General features: G+C 41.1%; 1 long non-coding RNA gene across 1 annotated transcript in view; it reads right to left on the bottom strand.

The window, feature by feature from the left end:
* The window catches only part of Gm31785, a 19491-nt gene extending 3762 nt beyond the window's left edge, over positions 1-15729 (bottom strand). The window contains exons 1-2 of the long non-coding RNA XR_389448.2: positions 15664-15729; positions 12889-13096 (exon numbers count right to left, since the gene is read on the bottom strand). This is a non-coding gene — a long non-coding RNA (predicted gene, 31785). The remainder of the gene's footprint in view (positions 1-12888; positions 13097-15663) is intronic.

The raw sequence follows: 15729 nt of genomic DNA, 5'->3' as shown, positions 1-15729 counted from the left end.
CTACATACATACCAGTCTCTAAAAACACAGGAGGTGGACACATTGTGAACCCAAGTGCATTAACTGATATGTCACCAGGTCTTAAACATATATTCTCCACATCTAAGTCAGTCAGTCAGTCAGTCAGTCAGTCAGTCAGTCAGTCAGGCACACACACACACACACACACACACACACACACACACACACACACAAACACACACACATACAACACACACACCTTTCCTGAGCTGCGGATGTGGTATGCAGAGAGTACCTCCCACTGGAGTATCTCAGCAGCCTTCCCTAATAATGAGGTAGTCAGCAAAGCAAATTTTACTGTATTTTGTTATTATTTAGTGGACATTAAATTCAATTAAAATCTGTTGCCACCTTAAGATTGCAGTTGAGGACATCCTACCTGGCCAGTTAATGTGGAGATCATGGGATATATGTATATATTAAACTGAGTTATGCTACATGGCATGATAATGCCCTCACCTGAAGACTCATAGACAGTCTAACAAAGGTGTTTGATTACTAACTCATGTTTAACAACTTTAATGGAATAAAACTAATTGCCACATGGATTCAACAATTCATTTGGAGTGGATTTGAACTCTTGGGAGTCGTGGCTGTCAGCAGAGATCCAGTGCCACTCTGAGAAGTGTGATGGCATCTCTGATCTCTGATGCAGGAGGTCTGGATCTTTAAGTGAGTTCTTGTCAGTAGACAACAGGAATAGCAGCAGAGGCTGAGGCAAGAACCTGTCCTCTGGTCTGCAATGTAGGATAAGTGCTGAAGCTCCAGTGAGCTCTAGCTAGAGGGAGAAGTCCTAGTCTCAGGGGTCCTTTTTCTCAGGTTTAGTCTCTGCCTGGTCAGTCTTTTCTCCTGAAAAAAAGTTCTATGTATTCATTTATTTGTGTGCATGCATGTGTATACATATGCCACGGAATATGATGTTCCAGTCAGAAGACAGATTTCAGGATCACTTGGGTCCAGATTGTCTGAATGTGAACATATAAAGAAAGCAGGCAAGACTGTCCCAGCCTAAGCCCTCTGCAGATGCTTGTCACAGGTTTCTAGCAGTTCTGGGTGCTGCTGTGGTCCTTGCAGGCTGCTGCTGCTGCTTTCTTCTCTAGTGTAGGAGTTTTGCTCAGCCTGGGCTTTTTCTTCTGATATGGCTGCTTCTACTGTACAAATGATGCTGTGTGAATGGTTTGAGGAGCTCCAGCCTGCCTTCCACCTGTCAGAAAGATGTTAGCAAGCTCTGGGTTGGACTGATTTTATCCCTGGCAGTGTACATAGCACTATGGGGAGGAAATCCTCAGTTGGGAGGATGGCACATTAGGGGAATTTCGTAAGGCCTTCACCTAGATCAATATCTATAGGCAATCAATGCTGCTGAGCGGGAGAATCAGTGTTCTCCAAGTAGGATCCCCCTTTTAGATTATTCAGTTATTAATTGTTAGCTCTAAATAAATATACATACCAAATCACCTTGATAGGTCACATGTTAATGTGCACATGCACACAGATGTGTGTTTACAACCCTTCAGAGAAAGATATCCTGTCGAGTACCTATGAAAACTACTTCTAGTCATTCGGTGAAAATTTCTGAGGGGAAATTTGCTAAAAGGCCCAAACTATGGAACATTTTTTTTTTTGACAACATGCCTCAGTGATCAAATTTTGACTTAACAAGATTATAATTTTCTCTCTTACTTGTTGGTGTTTAGCAGCTATGTCCCCCTTGGCTGAAGTTTTGAATAGAGTGGGTTAGTCTTCAGTATAAATCAGAAATTTCTTTTCAACAGGAATGGGTGAGTTCTTAGTCATTAGAAATAGCACGTGACTTCAATTATATTTCAACCACTTAGATTCTTCTTATCAATTTTACCAAAATATCAGCTCAGTACTTCCCGAATTGAGCCAAACTCTTGTGGCAGGTAATTCTACCCATGTCAACAATGCCCAGTGTGCACATGGTCACCTTCAGTATCATAGATACAGCCACACCAGAGCTATGTCTCATTTATATACTACTAAGGGTCATGAATGGCTGAATCTACATTCATTTTCTCTGGCATAGTTACTCCACATTTCCTGCTTTATCTTCAGTGTACTCTGCTGACTTTCCATGTGAAAATATGAAGGTGCGGAAATGGAAGAGCATGCAGCTCAGACAGAAACTGGAAGTGTCAAGAGCCATTTGCCCAAGAGGTAGACTCCTAAGTTGATATTTGTTCTCACCAAACAAAACCAAAGTCCATAGCAGACTCTGGAAAACCCTTTTATATCATGAAACCAATGACCTGACATCACTTCTGTGGGTGCAGTTGGATCACATTCTCCCTTGGGGATTGTTCAGTATCTCATGGACCATAAACACTTCCAAGCTGCTGTATTTTACTGCTGTGAACAGACACCATGACCAAGGTAAGTCTTATAAAGGACAACATATATTTAGGGGTGGCTTACAGATTAAGAGGTTCAGTCCACTATTACCGAGGTAGGAGCATGGGATTATCCAGGCAGGCATGGTGCAGGAGGATCTGAGAGCTCTACATTGTCATCTGGTGGCTGCTAGAGAATACTGACTTCCAGGCAGCTAGGATGAGGCTCATAAAGCCCACATCCACAGTGACTCACCCACTCCATCAAAGCCACCCCTATCCCTTCAAGGCCACACTCACTCCAACAAGGCCACACCCACCACAAAAAGCCACACCCAGTGCAACAAGGCCACAACCACATTGAACACATACTCCAAAAAGACAACACCTCCTAACAGTACCAATCTGTGGGCTTAGCACATATAAACCATCACAATGGTAGAGGCAGTCTCTACCTGGTTAGGGAATTATGAAAAGGAGGCCTATAACACTGCAAGACTGCTCAGTGTAACTCCCTCTCCCTTATCCTCAGGAAGCAACCCCGGAGAGGAAAGCTTCAACATGTCCACAGACAATACAGTTTTACTCTCCAGAGTGAAAAGTTCTGTCTTTGACCACCCAGTATTTTTTTAAAAAAATATTCTATGGCATAGTTTTCTGAAAACAATCATGATACAATCATTCTAGAGCAATCCAGTCATTTCTTTTCTTACATCATCACTAGCCAAGACTCAGGACCGGGAATCAGAGTCACAAGGATTTGTGAGCTTCCTTTTTAAATCATATTTCTTTGTTGTACTATGTGTTGAGTATTTCATTTTAGCACATTATTTAGTTCTTTGTTTTCTTTCTATACAGAAAAAGGTATTTGATAATATTCATGTCTTAGTAACTTTTCTAGTATACACTATTAAAGTATCATGACTGAGGCAATGTACAGAAGAAAGAATTTATTGGAGGCTTATAGTTTTAGAGGGTGATTCCATGACCATGATGGCAGGAAACATGTGCACAGGCGAGCAGGCATGCCCTGGAGCAGTAACTGAGATCTCACTCATCTCTGATCTAAAAGCACAAGGCAGACAGAAAGAGCTATATGGGAATGTGAGTCTTTTGAAATCTCAAAGCCCACCCCAGTGACACCAACTCCAACAAGGACACACCCCCTAATCCTTCCCAACCAGTTCTACCAACTGGGAACCAAGCATTCAAATCCATTAGCCTAAGGATAAAATCACCACAATTGGTATGCCATATTGAAATATCTGTTCATGCTTACAACTTCTCAGAATGTTGGTCGCATCCTGTATCTCCACATGTATGAAGGTCCCCATCTTTAATGAAATAGCATTAACTCAAAAAATATCAGAACACATTTTTTCTTCAGTGAAGTCACACAAGTGATTTCTTTTTAAAACATTATTTAGATTTTTTTTTATTTTATGCATATGGAGACTTTTCCTGCATTGCCTTTGGAATTCAGTAGAGGGCTTCAGATGTCCTGGAATTGGAATTAGAGATGGTTGTAATCCTCCATGTGTGTGCTGGGGACAGAGTCCATGTCCTTTGCCGGAGCCAGTGCTCTTAACCTTTGACCATTTCTGTACCTCTAATAGAGAAATTATTTCTTAAGAAGACCTTTGGGAGTTCTAACCATGCCAAACCCGTACGAACTTACAAGGTTCTGAAAATATTCATATGCTTTATGTATTTAAATGAACTTCGTGTGGCTTAGCCTCTCAACTTTGTCTTTTCCCTTCAAATTTTATGTTAATGTGGAAGTGTTTTTTGTGAACTACTATTATTATTTTCAAAAGTAGATAATTTGTTTTCTACCAGTGTATTAGTTCTCTGAGAATTTTATACAATTGATTTTCATCCCATATCAACTCACCTTCATCCTTTCCCCACCCACCCAACTTCTTGTCTTTTCTCTCCATCCCATGAAGGACAGGTTGTGTTGTCCATATACTCCAGGGTGCATTTTATTCTCTAGAGTGTGATCAACCCACCAGAGACTGCAACATTAAAGAATAAAAATCTGACTCTTTTCCCCAGTTACCATGACTCCTTAGCTAGGGGTGAAACATTGTGTCCAGACAGATACCACGTCATAAACACACACACATAGAGACACCACATCATACACACACACATACACACACACACACACACACTCACACACACACACAGACACCACATCATAAACACACACACACACACACAGAGACACCACATCATAAACACACACACACAGACACTACATCATACACACACACACACACACACACACACACACACACACACACACACACTGACACCTCATCATACACACACAGACACTACACACACACAGACACCACATCATACACACACACACACACACACACATAGATACTACATCATATAGTCCCCCACACCACACCTCACATCAACCCCATAAAACATAAACAAACAAACTAACGAACAAAATAACATGAGGTAAAATGTCTATACAAATAGCACTGATCTGCTTTTGTATTAGCCATCATATGCTGGGCATGTGTTTTACCCATAAGTGTGGTTTATTACCCACTGACTCCTTTGGAAAGAACAGATGTTTCCTCTGCAAGCAAATGTCAGTTAGCGATACCTTCTTGGTTAGGCATAGAGCCTGCTTTCACATCTCATCTCAGCACTGGGATCCCCTCTGATGTACACCTGTGCACGTCCTGTGCATGCTTCAACCATCTCTGTGAGTTTATATGTGTGTCAGTTTTGTGTCTGAAAGACATTCATTTCCTGTTGTCTTCCATCACCTCTGGATCTCCCAATCTTTATGCCTTATCTTCCACATAGTTCCCAGAAACCTGAGGTGAACAGTTTGATAACGATGTCCCAGTTAAGATGAGAGTCCTGGGCTGGGCGTGGTGGCACACGCCTTTATTCCCAGCACTCGGGAGGCAGAGGCAGGCAGATTTCTGAGTTCGAGGCCAGCCTGGTCTACAAAGTGAGTTCTAGGACAGCCAGGGCTATACAGAGAAACCCTGTCTCAAAAAACCAAAAAAGGTGTCTCCTTGTCTGCAAATTAACCAGTTGTAGGTCTCTGTGTTAATTTTCATCTACTGCAAGAGGTTGTCTGTCTCTTTGTTGATTTCTATCTACTGCAAGAGGAAGCATCTCTGAAGTGGACTGAACAAGGTCAAAAGTACCCCATGGGACTTTACTCCATGGGCAAAGTAGTATGTCATAAGGAGTCACTTTATTACTGTGGTCTTCTGTCAGAGCATCAGAATTTGATTCTCTCCTAGGCCGATAGCATACCAATTCAGGTTCAGGGTCTCTTTAGTAATGCCATGTGTAGCCTCCATCTCATGGAGTAGGCCTTAAATTGAATGGAGAACTGAGAATGGACTGTCCAATAACCAGCTTTGGGACTCCTCTCTCTCATTTTAAGGAAGGGTATGATTGCCTCCTGCTCCCACATGTCTGTTTAGAATTTGAAATACCATGAGAACTGAGGGAAAGTATCACAGTTTCCCCCATAAGAACTTCAAACCCCAGGGCAGGGAGGGAAGAAGCAGCATGATTAACAGTACTTATGCTGAATATATCTTAGGATATTTTCAAGCTTCTGGGACAGGCAGTAGTGACACAGCTTCTAGGACAGACCCCGTTTCAGGCTCCAGACATCCGGGCACCTTCCCCGCCAGAGAAGAGGTGACCACCCCACCCGGGAGAGCTCTGCCAGAGCACTTGGGGGAACCATCTTGGGTTCCGGATCCCTTAGAGACTTGCCCAGGTGAGGGTGTAGACTACAGAAGCTACACAGCTTCTGGGACAGGCCCTGTTTCCAGCCTTCATCTTAAGCCAGGAGGCAGGTCCAAACACCAAATATCTGTGCACCTTGCTCCAAGAGGAGAGCTTGCCTGCAGAGAGTACTCGGACCACTGAGACTCAGGAAAGAGCTAGATTCTCAGGTCTGCTGACAAGGGCTAACAGTATCACAAGAGGAACAGCTCCAACCAGAGACAACTATAACAACTAACCCCAGAGATTACCAGGTGGCGAAAAGCAAACATAAGAATCTTATTAACAGAAACCAAGACCACTCACCATCATCAGCACTCCCACCTCAGTCAGTTCTGGATACCCCAACACACCCGAAAAGCAAAACTGAGATTTAAAATCATATCTCATGATGCTGGTAGAGGACATCAAGAAGGACTTTAATAACTCACTTAAAGAAATACAGGAGAACACTGCTAAAGAGGTAAAAGTCCTTAAAGAAATACAGGAAAACACAACCAGACAGGTGATGGAATTGAACAAAACCATCCAAGACCTAAAAAGGGAAGTAGAAACAATAAAGAAAACCCAAAGTGAGGCAACACTGGAGATAGAAATCCTAGGAAAGAGATCTGGAACCATAGATGCGAGCATCAGCAACAGAATACAAGAGATGGAAGAGAGAATCTCAGATGCAGAAGATTCCATAGAGAATATGGGAACAAAAAATAAAGAAAATGTAACATGCAAAAAGATCCTAACTCAAAGCATCCAGGAAGTCCAGGACACAATGAGAAGACCAAACCTACAGATAATTGGAGTAGATGAGAATGAAGATTTTCAACTTAAAGGGCGAGCAAATATCTTCAACAAAATTATAGAAGAAAACTTCCCAGGCCTAAAGAAAGAGATGCCCATGAACATACAAGAAGCCTACAGAACTCCAAATAGACTGGACCAGAAAACAAATTCCTCCCAACACATAAGAATCAGAACAATAAATGCACTAAGTAAAGATAGACTATTAAAAGCAGTAAGGGAAAAAGGTCAAGTAACATAAAGGCAGGCTTATTAGAATTACACCAGACTTCTCACCAGTGACTATACAAGCCAGACGATCCTGGACAGATGTTATACAGACACTAAGAGAACACAAATGCCAGCCCAGGCTACTATACCCAGCAAAAGTCTCAAATACCGTAGATGGAGAAATCAAAGTATTCCATGATAAAACCAAATTCACCCAATATCTTTTCACGAATCCAGCCCTTCAAAGGATAATAAAGGGAAAACACCAACACAAGGAAGGAAACTACACCCTAGAAAAAGCAAGAAAATAATCCTTCAACAAACTTAAAAGAAGACAGTCACAAGAACAGAATCCCAACTTTAACAACAAAAATAACAGGAAGCAACAATTACTTTTCTTTAATTTCTCTTAACATCAATGGACTCAATTCCCCAATAAAAAGACATAGACTAATACACTGGCTACACAAACATGACCCAACATTTTGTTGCTTACAGGAAACCCACCTCAGGGAAAAGAACAGATACTACAACAGATACAAAAATATTGAAATTATCCCATGCATCCTATCTGATAGCCACAGACTAAGGCTGATCTTCAATAACAACATAAATAATGGAAAGACAACATTTGCGTGAAAACTGAACAACTCTCTACTCAATAATTCCTTAGTCAAGGATGAAATAAAGAAAGAAATTTAAGAATTTTTAGAGTTTAATGAAAATGAAGCCACAACATACCCATACTTATGGGCCACAATGAAGCCAGTCCTAAAAGGAAAACTCATAGCCCTGAGTGCTTCCAAAAAGAAACTAGAGAGAACATACACTAGCTGCATGACAGCACACCTAGAAGCTCTAGAACTAAAGGAAGCAAATTCGCCTAAGAGGAGTAGACAGCAGGAAATAATCAAACTCAGGGCTGAAATCAACCAAGTGGAAACAAAAAGAACTATTCAAAGAATCAACCAAACCAGGAGCTAGTTCTTTGAGAAAATCAATAAGATAGATAAACCCTTGGGCAGACTAACTAGAGGGCACAGGGACATTATCCTAATTAACAAAATCAAAAATGAAAAAGGAGACATAAAAACAGAACCTGAGGAAATCCAAAACATCATCAGATCCTACTACAGAAGGCTATACTCAACAATACTGAAAAACCTGGATGAAATGAACATCTTCCTATATAGATACCAGGTACCAAAGTTAAATCAGGATCAGATTAACAATCTTAACAGTCCCATTTCCCCTAAAGAAATAGAAGCCGTCATCAATCATCTCCCAACCAAAAAAAGGCCAGGACCCGGTGGGTTTAGTGCAGAGTTCTATCAGACCTTCGAAGAAGACCTAATTCCAACTCTTCTCAAACTATTCCACAAAATAGAAACAGAAGGTACTCTACCCAATTCATTCTATGAAGCCACAATACTCTGATGCCTAAACCACACAAAGATTGAACAAAGAAAGAGAGCTTCAGACCAATTTCCCTTATGAACATCGATGCAAAATTACTCAATAAAATCCTCCAAACCAAATCTAAGAACATATCAAAACGATCATCCATCATGACCAAGTAGGCTTCATCCATCAACGTAATCCACTGTATAAACAAACTCAAAGACAAAACCACATGATCATCTCGTTCGATGCTGAGAAAGCATTCGACAAAATCCAACACCCCTTCATGATAAAAGTTTTGGAAAGATCAGGAATTCAAGGCCCATACTTAAACATGATAAAAGCAATTTAGAGCAAGCTAGTAGCCAACATCAAACTAAATGGAAAGAAACTCAAAGCAATCCCACTAAAATCAGGGACTAGACAAGGCTGCCCACTTTCTCCCTGCCTATTCAATATAGTCCTTGAAGTTCTAGCCAGAGCAATTCGACAACAAAAGGACATCAAGGGGATCCAAATTGGAAAGGAAGAAGTCAAAATATCACTATTTGCAGATGATATGATAGTATATATAAGTGACCCCAAAAATTCCACCAGAGAACTCCTAAACCTGAAACAGCTTCAGTACACTAGCTGGATATAAAATTGACTCAAATAAATCAATGGCCTTTCTCTACAAAAATGATAAATGGACTGAGAAAGAAATTAGGGAAACAACACCCTTCACAATAGTCACAAATAGTATAAAATACCTTGGTGTGACTCTAACTAAGGAAGCGAAAGATCTGTATGATAAGAACTTCAAGTCTCTGAAGAAAGAAGTTGAAGAAGATCTCAGAAGATGGAAAGACCTCCCATGCTCATGCATTGGCAGGATTAATATAGTAAAAATGGCTCTCCTGCCGATAGCAATCTACAGATTCAACGCAATCTCCAACAAAATTCCAAATCAATTCTTCACTGAGATAGAAAGGACAATTTGCACATTCACCTGGAAAAATAAAAAATCTAGGATAGCAAAACTTATTCTCAGCAATAAAAGAACCTCTGGTGGAATCACCATGCCTGACATTAAGCTGTACTACAGAGCAATTGTGATAAAAACTGCATGGTACTGGTATAGTGACAGACAGGTAGATCAATGGAGTAGAATTGAAGATCCAGAAATGAATCCACACACCTATGGTCACTTGATCTTTGACAAGGGAGCTAAAATCATCTAGTGGAAAAAAGACAGCATTTTCAACAAATGATGCTGGCACAACTGGAGGTTTTCATGTAGAAGTACGAGAATTGTTCCTTTCTTATCTCCTTGTACAAAGCTCAAGTCGAAGTGGATCAAAGACCTCCACATAAGACCAGAGACACTGAAACTTATAGAGGAGAAAGTGGGGGAAAGCCTCCAAGATATGGGCACAGGGGAAAAATTTCTAAACAGAACAGCAATGGCTTGTGCTGTAAGATCAAGAATTGACAAATGGGACCTCATGAAATTGCAAAGCTTCTGTAAGGCAAAAGACACTGTCAATAAGACAAAAAGGCCACCAACAGATTGGGAAAGGATCTTTACCTATCTCAAATCAGATAGGGGACTAATATCCAATATATACAAAGAGCTCAAGAAGCTGGACTCCAGGAATTCAAATAACCCCATTAAAAATGGGGTTCAGAGCTAAACAAAGAATTCTCAACTGAGGAATACAGAATGGCTGAGAAGCACCTGAAAAAAATGTTCAACATCCTTAATCATCAGGGAAATGCAATTCAAAACAACCTTGACATTCACCCTCACACCAGTCAGAATGGCTAAGGTCAAAAATTCTGGTGACAGCAGATGGTGGTGGGGATGTGGAGAAAGATGAACAGTCCTTCACTGCTGGTGGGATTGCAAGCTTGTACAACCACTCTGGAAGTCAGTGTGGAGGTTCCTCAGAAAATTGGAGATAATACTACAGGAAGATCCAGCAATACCTATCCTGGGCATATACCCAGAAGAAGTTCCAACTAGTAATAAGAACACATGCTCCACTATGTTCATAGCAACCATATTTATAATAGCCAGAAGCTGGAAAGAACCCAGATGTTCCTCAACAGAAGAATGGATACAGAAAATATGGTACATTTATACAATGGAGTACTACTCAGCCATTAAAAACAATGGATTTATAATATTCTTGGACAAATGGATGCATCTGGAGTTTATCATCTTTAGTGAGGTAGCCCAATCACAAAAGAAGTCATTAGATATGCACTCACTGCTATGTGGATTTAGCCCAGAAACATAGAACACCCTAGATACAATTTGCAAAACACAAGAAAATCAAGAAGAGGGAAGATCAATGGGTGGATACTTCATTCCTTCATAGAATAGGGAACAAAATACCCATGAAAGGAGTTACAGAAACAAAGTTTGGAGCTAAGATAAAAGGATGGACTATCCAGAGACTACCCCACCCGAGGATCCATCCCATAATCAGCCACTGAAAGACCCACAACATGAGGACTCCCCCACATTCTGACTCAGGAGAGGCGACTCCCCAAATCACTCACAAGAAACGGTCTTGCTGCAAACTGCAAGAGGATTTTTATTAAAGAGCGCTCTCGGGCACATGCTCATATACCATGCAGGGGTAGAGTAGCTGGGTAAGGGGGTATTTAAAGGAAGAAACCACAACTCAAGGAAGTGGGGAGGACGTTGTTGGAAAATACCAAAGATACCAGTTAAGAGTCCCAAGGAAGTGCAAAGTCACAAGAGTCGCAAGGAATACCTGGTAATTGTGCAGGTTCTCTCTCAAGACAGTTTCTTTTTTTTTTTTTTTCCATTTTTTTATTAGGTATTTAGCTCATTTACATTTCCAATGCTATACCAAAAGTCCCCCATATCCACCCACCCCCACTGCCCTGCCCACCCACTCCCCCTTTTTGGCCCTGGTGTTCCCCTGTACTGGGGCATATAAAGTTTGCAAGTCCAATGGGCCTCTCTTTCCAGTGATGGCCAACTAGGCCATCTTTTGATATATATGCAGCTAGAGTCAAGAGCTCCAGGGTACTGGTTAGTTCATAATGTTGTTCCACCTATAGGGTTGCAGATCCCTTTAGCTCCTTGGGTACTTTCTCTAGCTCCTCCATTGGGAGCCCTATGATCCATCCATTAGCTGACTGTGAGCATCCACTTCTGTGTTTGCTAGGCCCCGGCATAGTCTCACAAGAGACAGCTACATCTGGGTCCTTTCGATAAAATCTTGCTAGTGTATGCAATGGTGTCAGCGTTTGGATGCTGATTATGGGGTGGATCCCTGGATATGGCAGTCTCTACATGGTCCATCCTTTCATCTCAGCTCCAAACTTTGTCTCTGTAACTCCTTCCATGGGTGTTTTGTTCCCAAATCTAAGGAGGGGCATAGTGTCCACACTTCAGTCTTCATTCTTCTTGAGTTTCATGTGTTTAGCAACTTATATCTTATATCTTGGGTATCCTAGGTTTGGGGCTAATATCCACTTATCAGTGAGTACATATTGTGTGAGTTTCTTTGTGAATGTGTTACCTCACTTAGGATGATGCCCTCCAGGTCCATCCATTTGGCTAGGAATTTCATAAATTCATTCTTTTTAATAGCTGGTTTCAATAGTTTTTGCACCCAGAATGATTAAAGACAGAAGTGTGCTGCTATAAAATTGTATAAAGTCCTTTTTTAAGTTTTTTCAAGACTTATTTATTTCTATGTAAACTATTCATAAAATTACATATTTCATTTAATGAATATGAGAATTTTGCTAGTGTGTATATGAGTGCACTGTGAGCATGCCTGGTGCCTATTGTAGCCAAAAAATGAGCATCAGTTCCTCCCAGGTTGTACTTTCAAAAAATATAAGTCACCATGCGGGTGTGCAGACCCAAACCTTGCCTGCCTGAGCAACCAGAGCTCTTAGCCACTGAGCCAACTCTCCATCTCTACCTATCAGAGATTTTTAAAGTCGTAAGTATTCAAAGACTTTCTATCCTGAAGGAAATATCTTATTGAGAAAGGAGAGCCTGCTGTAGGAGACAGGGGACTGAGGTGTAGGATCCCATTGTTCTGGGCATCAGAAAAGGCCTCATCTTGAGCATTCAGAGGGGAGATTTTCTTTAACAGAATGGAAGGGAAGAGCACAGGAGAGATTATTGGGGAGCAGCAATGAAGGGATTCAATTTAGCATGCGAGGGTGGCTTTGCTAAAAAGGAGTTCTGCTGTCTATTGTTATAATTGGGAATAAGAATTAAGGAAATGTGACAGAGACAGTCAAACCTTTGGCTGGTAAGCAGCATGCCACTCACCGTGATTCTGTCCCGCCAGACAATTCATCAAATAGGACTTCCCTGTACGGTACAATCCAACAATAGCCACAACTACCACTGGCTGAGAAATCTTGTCCAGAATCTCTATGGCTTCCTGGTTCACCAACAGCTGTTCATTGTGGTTTTCCACAAGACAAATGGGAGCCATTTGTGGTTGGGTCATAGCAATCTGCCAATGTAGATGAATCTATAATAGGAGAAAGAGTCTAAAGTCATTCTCTGCCTCAGACACCCAATGGCTCAGCAGCTAAGACCAGTTAGTGACCTTTCTAGGTTTCCTCTTTGCAGGGTGTAGCCTCCCATGACAATGTGTAACCATGAGTCTGCAGTGGCCTCCTTCTCTTTCTTCATTATTCTTCAATGTTCTAAAGAAGATTTGGTAACACATGGGCTGCTCTCATGTATAAAGTTTTAATTCAATGAAATAAAAGCCAAACAATAGCGACCTTCATCAAGGTAAACTACATGCTCTATGATAAGCTCTGGAATGTGCACCTTTCTTTCATACGTGACCTCAAAAGCCTGAAAATACTTACTTGTTACAGATTATTCCAACCATGCTGCTAATGAGAAAAGCAAGTTTCCAAAACATAACAACCCAGCAAAATGGCAGACTGGTGGGCTCTAGGCCGTTGGTATCTCCATGGATAGATTTTAAATGGCTAAAAATATGTAGAAACTGTGAACAATTCCCATGAATTACACAAACACTGAGATGTGCAGCTGAATAAAGGGTGGGAATTACAAGAGTCCTTTTTTGTCTTTTTACTGCCTACCTCTGCCCTACCTGGCAAAAGTTCTGTCTGCAAGAAGCAACAGAGAGCTTAACTGCAACAGGCTAACCTGGGGCTACCCTGATCTCACTTTCACCTAACTTGTGTTTCAAGTAGGGATTATTTCTTGAACATAAAAACAAAATCTCAACATGAACAAAGAAATAGAAACAATCAGACTTTGTAAGACTAAGGACTTTTGTGCACCAGAGCATTCTATAAAGAGTGTAAAAAGGCAACCCAAGAATGGGTGAAGACGACCTGTAGTAAATCACATGTGTGATAAAGGGTTACTATTTTAAACAAAGTAGGAATACATTTCAGTATAGACAACTCAGTTCTAAACTGAGAAAAGCACTGGGTTGAAATTTCTTCAGAGGTTTACAAATGTCCATGAGCACACTATGAGGATAGTGCTCAATATTGGAAATCACTTTTAATAAAATTTTAAAAGTATATTTATTTGAAAAAGATGTAATTACAAACTGGGAAGTACCAGGATGAAAGGTGAAGTGTCTCTGTTCCTAGGACAGAATGGCAATCAGGTTTTATTAGGGAAACATGGATGCAAAATGAAGAAACTTTTCGTTACACTATTTCTGTTTTGCCATGCTGAGGGACATGGTGTAAGACTCTAGAGTCACATGATCATGTGTGATTTGGCTTCTTAGAGCTCACTGAGACTGAGGCTTGCTTTGGGTTAACATACATATTTATTTGAAATTGTTTGCTTAGTTTTGCTGATGTTTGCAGTTTAAGCATAAATGAAGTTATTTTAAGAGCTACTTGGTTTTGTTGCTCAACAATTCTTCAGACCCAGTGTTCATTAAAACACGGCTTTGAAAAACAGTGAGGAAGTGCCAATCAAATCACAAGGCATCACTTCATACCCACAAGGACAGCTACCATACAAGGCAAAAACAAATACATGTCACCTGGAATTTAAACAACTCAGGTGTCTGTACTCTGCAGCCTAGAACACAGAATATTACCTCACAGGAAACAGTCCTGGCTTCTGAGAAAATATATAGTTATGTTTGACCTAAAAGCTCTCCTTTGATTACAACACAAACAAACTAGAAAACAAGGACTTGGATGAACCTTTGAGCTGTATTGATCATGGCAGCTGTATTTACAATACCCACAATGTGGACACAGCCCAGTCTCCCACCAACACATCACCAACAGATGCATACATTAACACAGTCTGATAGCGTGCACAATAGAATATTATTCAGCAAGAAAAAGGAATAAAATTCTATTGCACACTTCTTTATAGAACTTCATAGACTTGAGGCTCTCCATGAATCCCTGCAGACCAGACAACACATAACCTGCCTCCCCTGCCCTGCCCTCAGTCCCAGATGAGCATGAGGACATTATGCCAAGGAAGGAGAATGTGCAGAATCCTAAAAAGTTAGATAGAGGTGACGTCACTTAACTCCAGAAACCAGGATCTCTGCAGCTTAGTCCCATGTATGAGATAAGACTAACAGCCCAAACAAAATGCACATAGCATTACGTGATATCTACATCTCACATACAACCTAAACATCAAGAGAGAACTGGACTATTTTCTTACACTTAATACAAAGTCAGTGAGGTAGGAACTAAGTTATTTCCAGATAGATGTTTGCCAAGCTCTTGTGCTGAATTTTCCTCACAAGGTTCCTCCACAGAAAGACTTTCCTCTGATTACAGTTGCCTGTGAACCAGGGCAGGAGCTGTAGCTGTGGTCCCAGCTGAGGCAGGACCAAGGCTCTTCCCACAGCTTCACCAACAGAGCAGGGCAGCCAGCAGTATCAGGCTGCCACTTTGTAGCTGTCTTCAGAGGAAAGAAACTGACCCCCTAGACCTAAAGCTAGCCTCAGCCCCCTGCAGACCAGAGAGCACAGAACCTACCTCCCTTCCCCTTCCCCCAGGTGCCACTTTGAATTGGAAATCAAGCTGAGATCCAGACTAAGTTGCTCCTTAAATATACCTGGCCCCCACAGTACAAGTCCAAGTGCAGTTTGCAGCTGCTTCTCTCTCCTAGGAATCACCTCTG

This window comes from Mus musculus, chromosome 5 (genome assembly GCF_000001635.26).
Source record: "Mus musculus strain C57BL/6J chromosome 5, GRCm38.p6 C57BL/6J".
Taxonomy (NCBI): Eukaryota; Metazoa; Chordata; class Mammalia; order Rodentia; family Muridae; genus Mus; species Mus musculus.
Note: the sequence above shows the minus strand (reverse complement) of the source record. Positions and strands in the feature narration are given on the sequence as shown.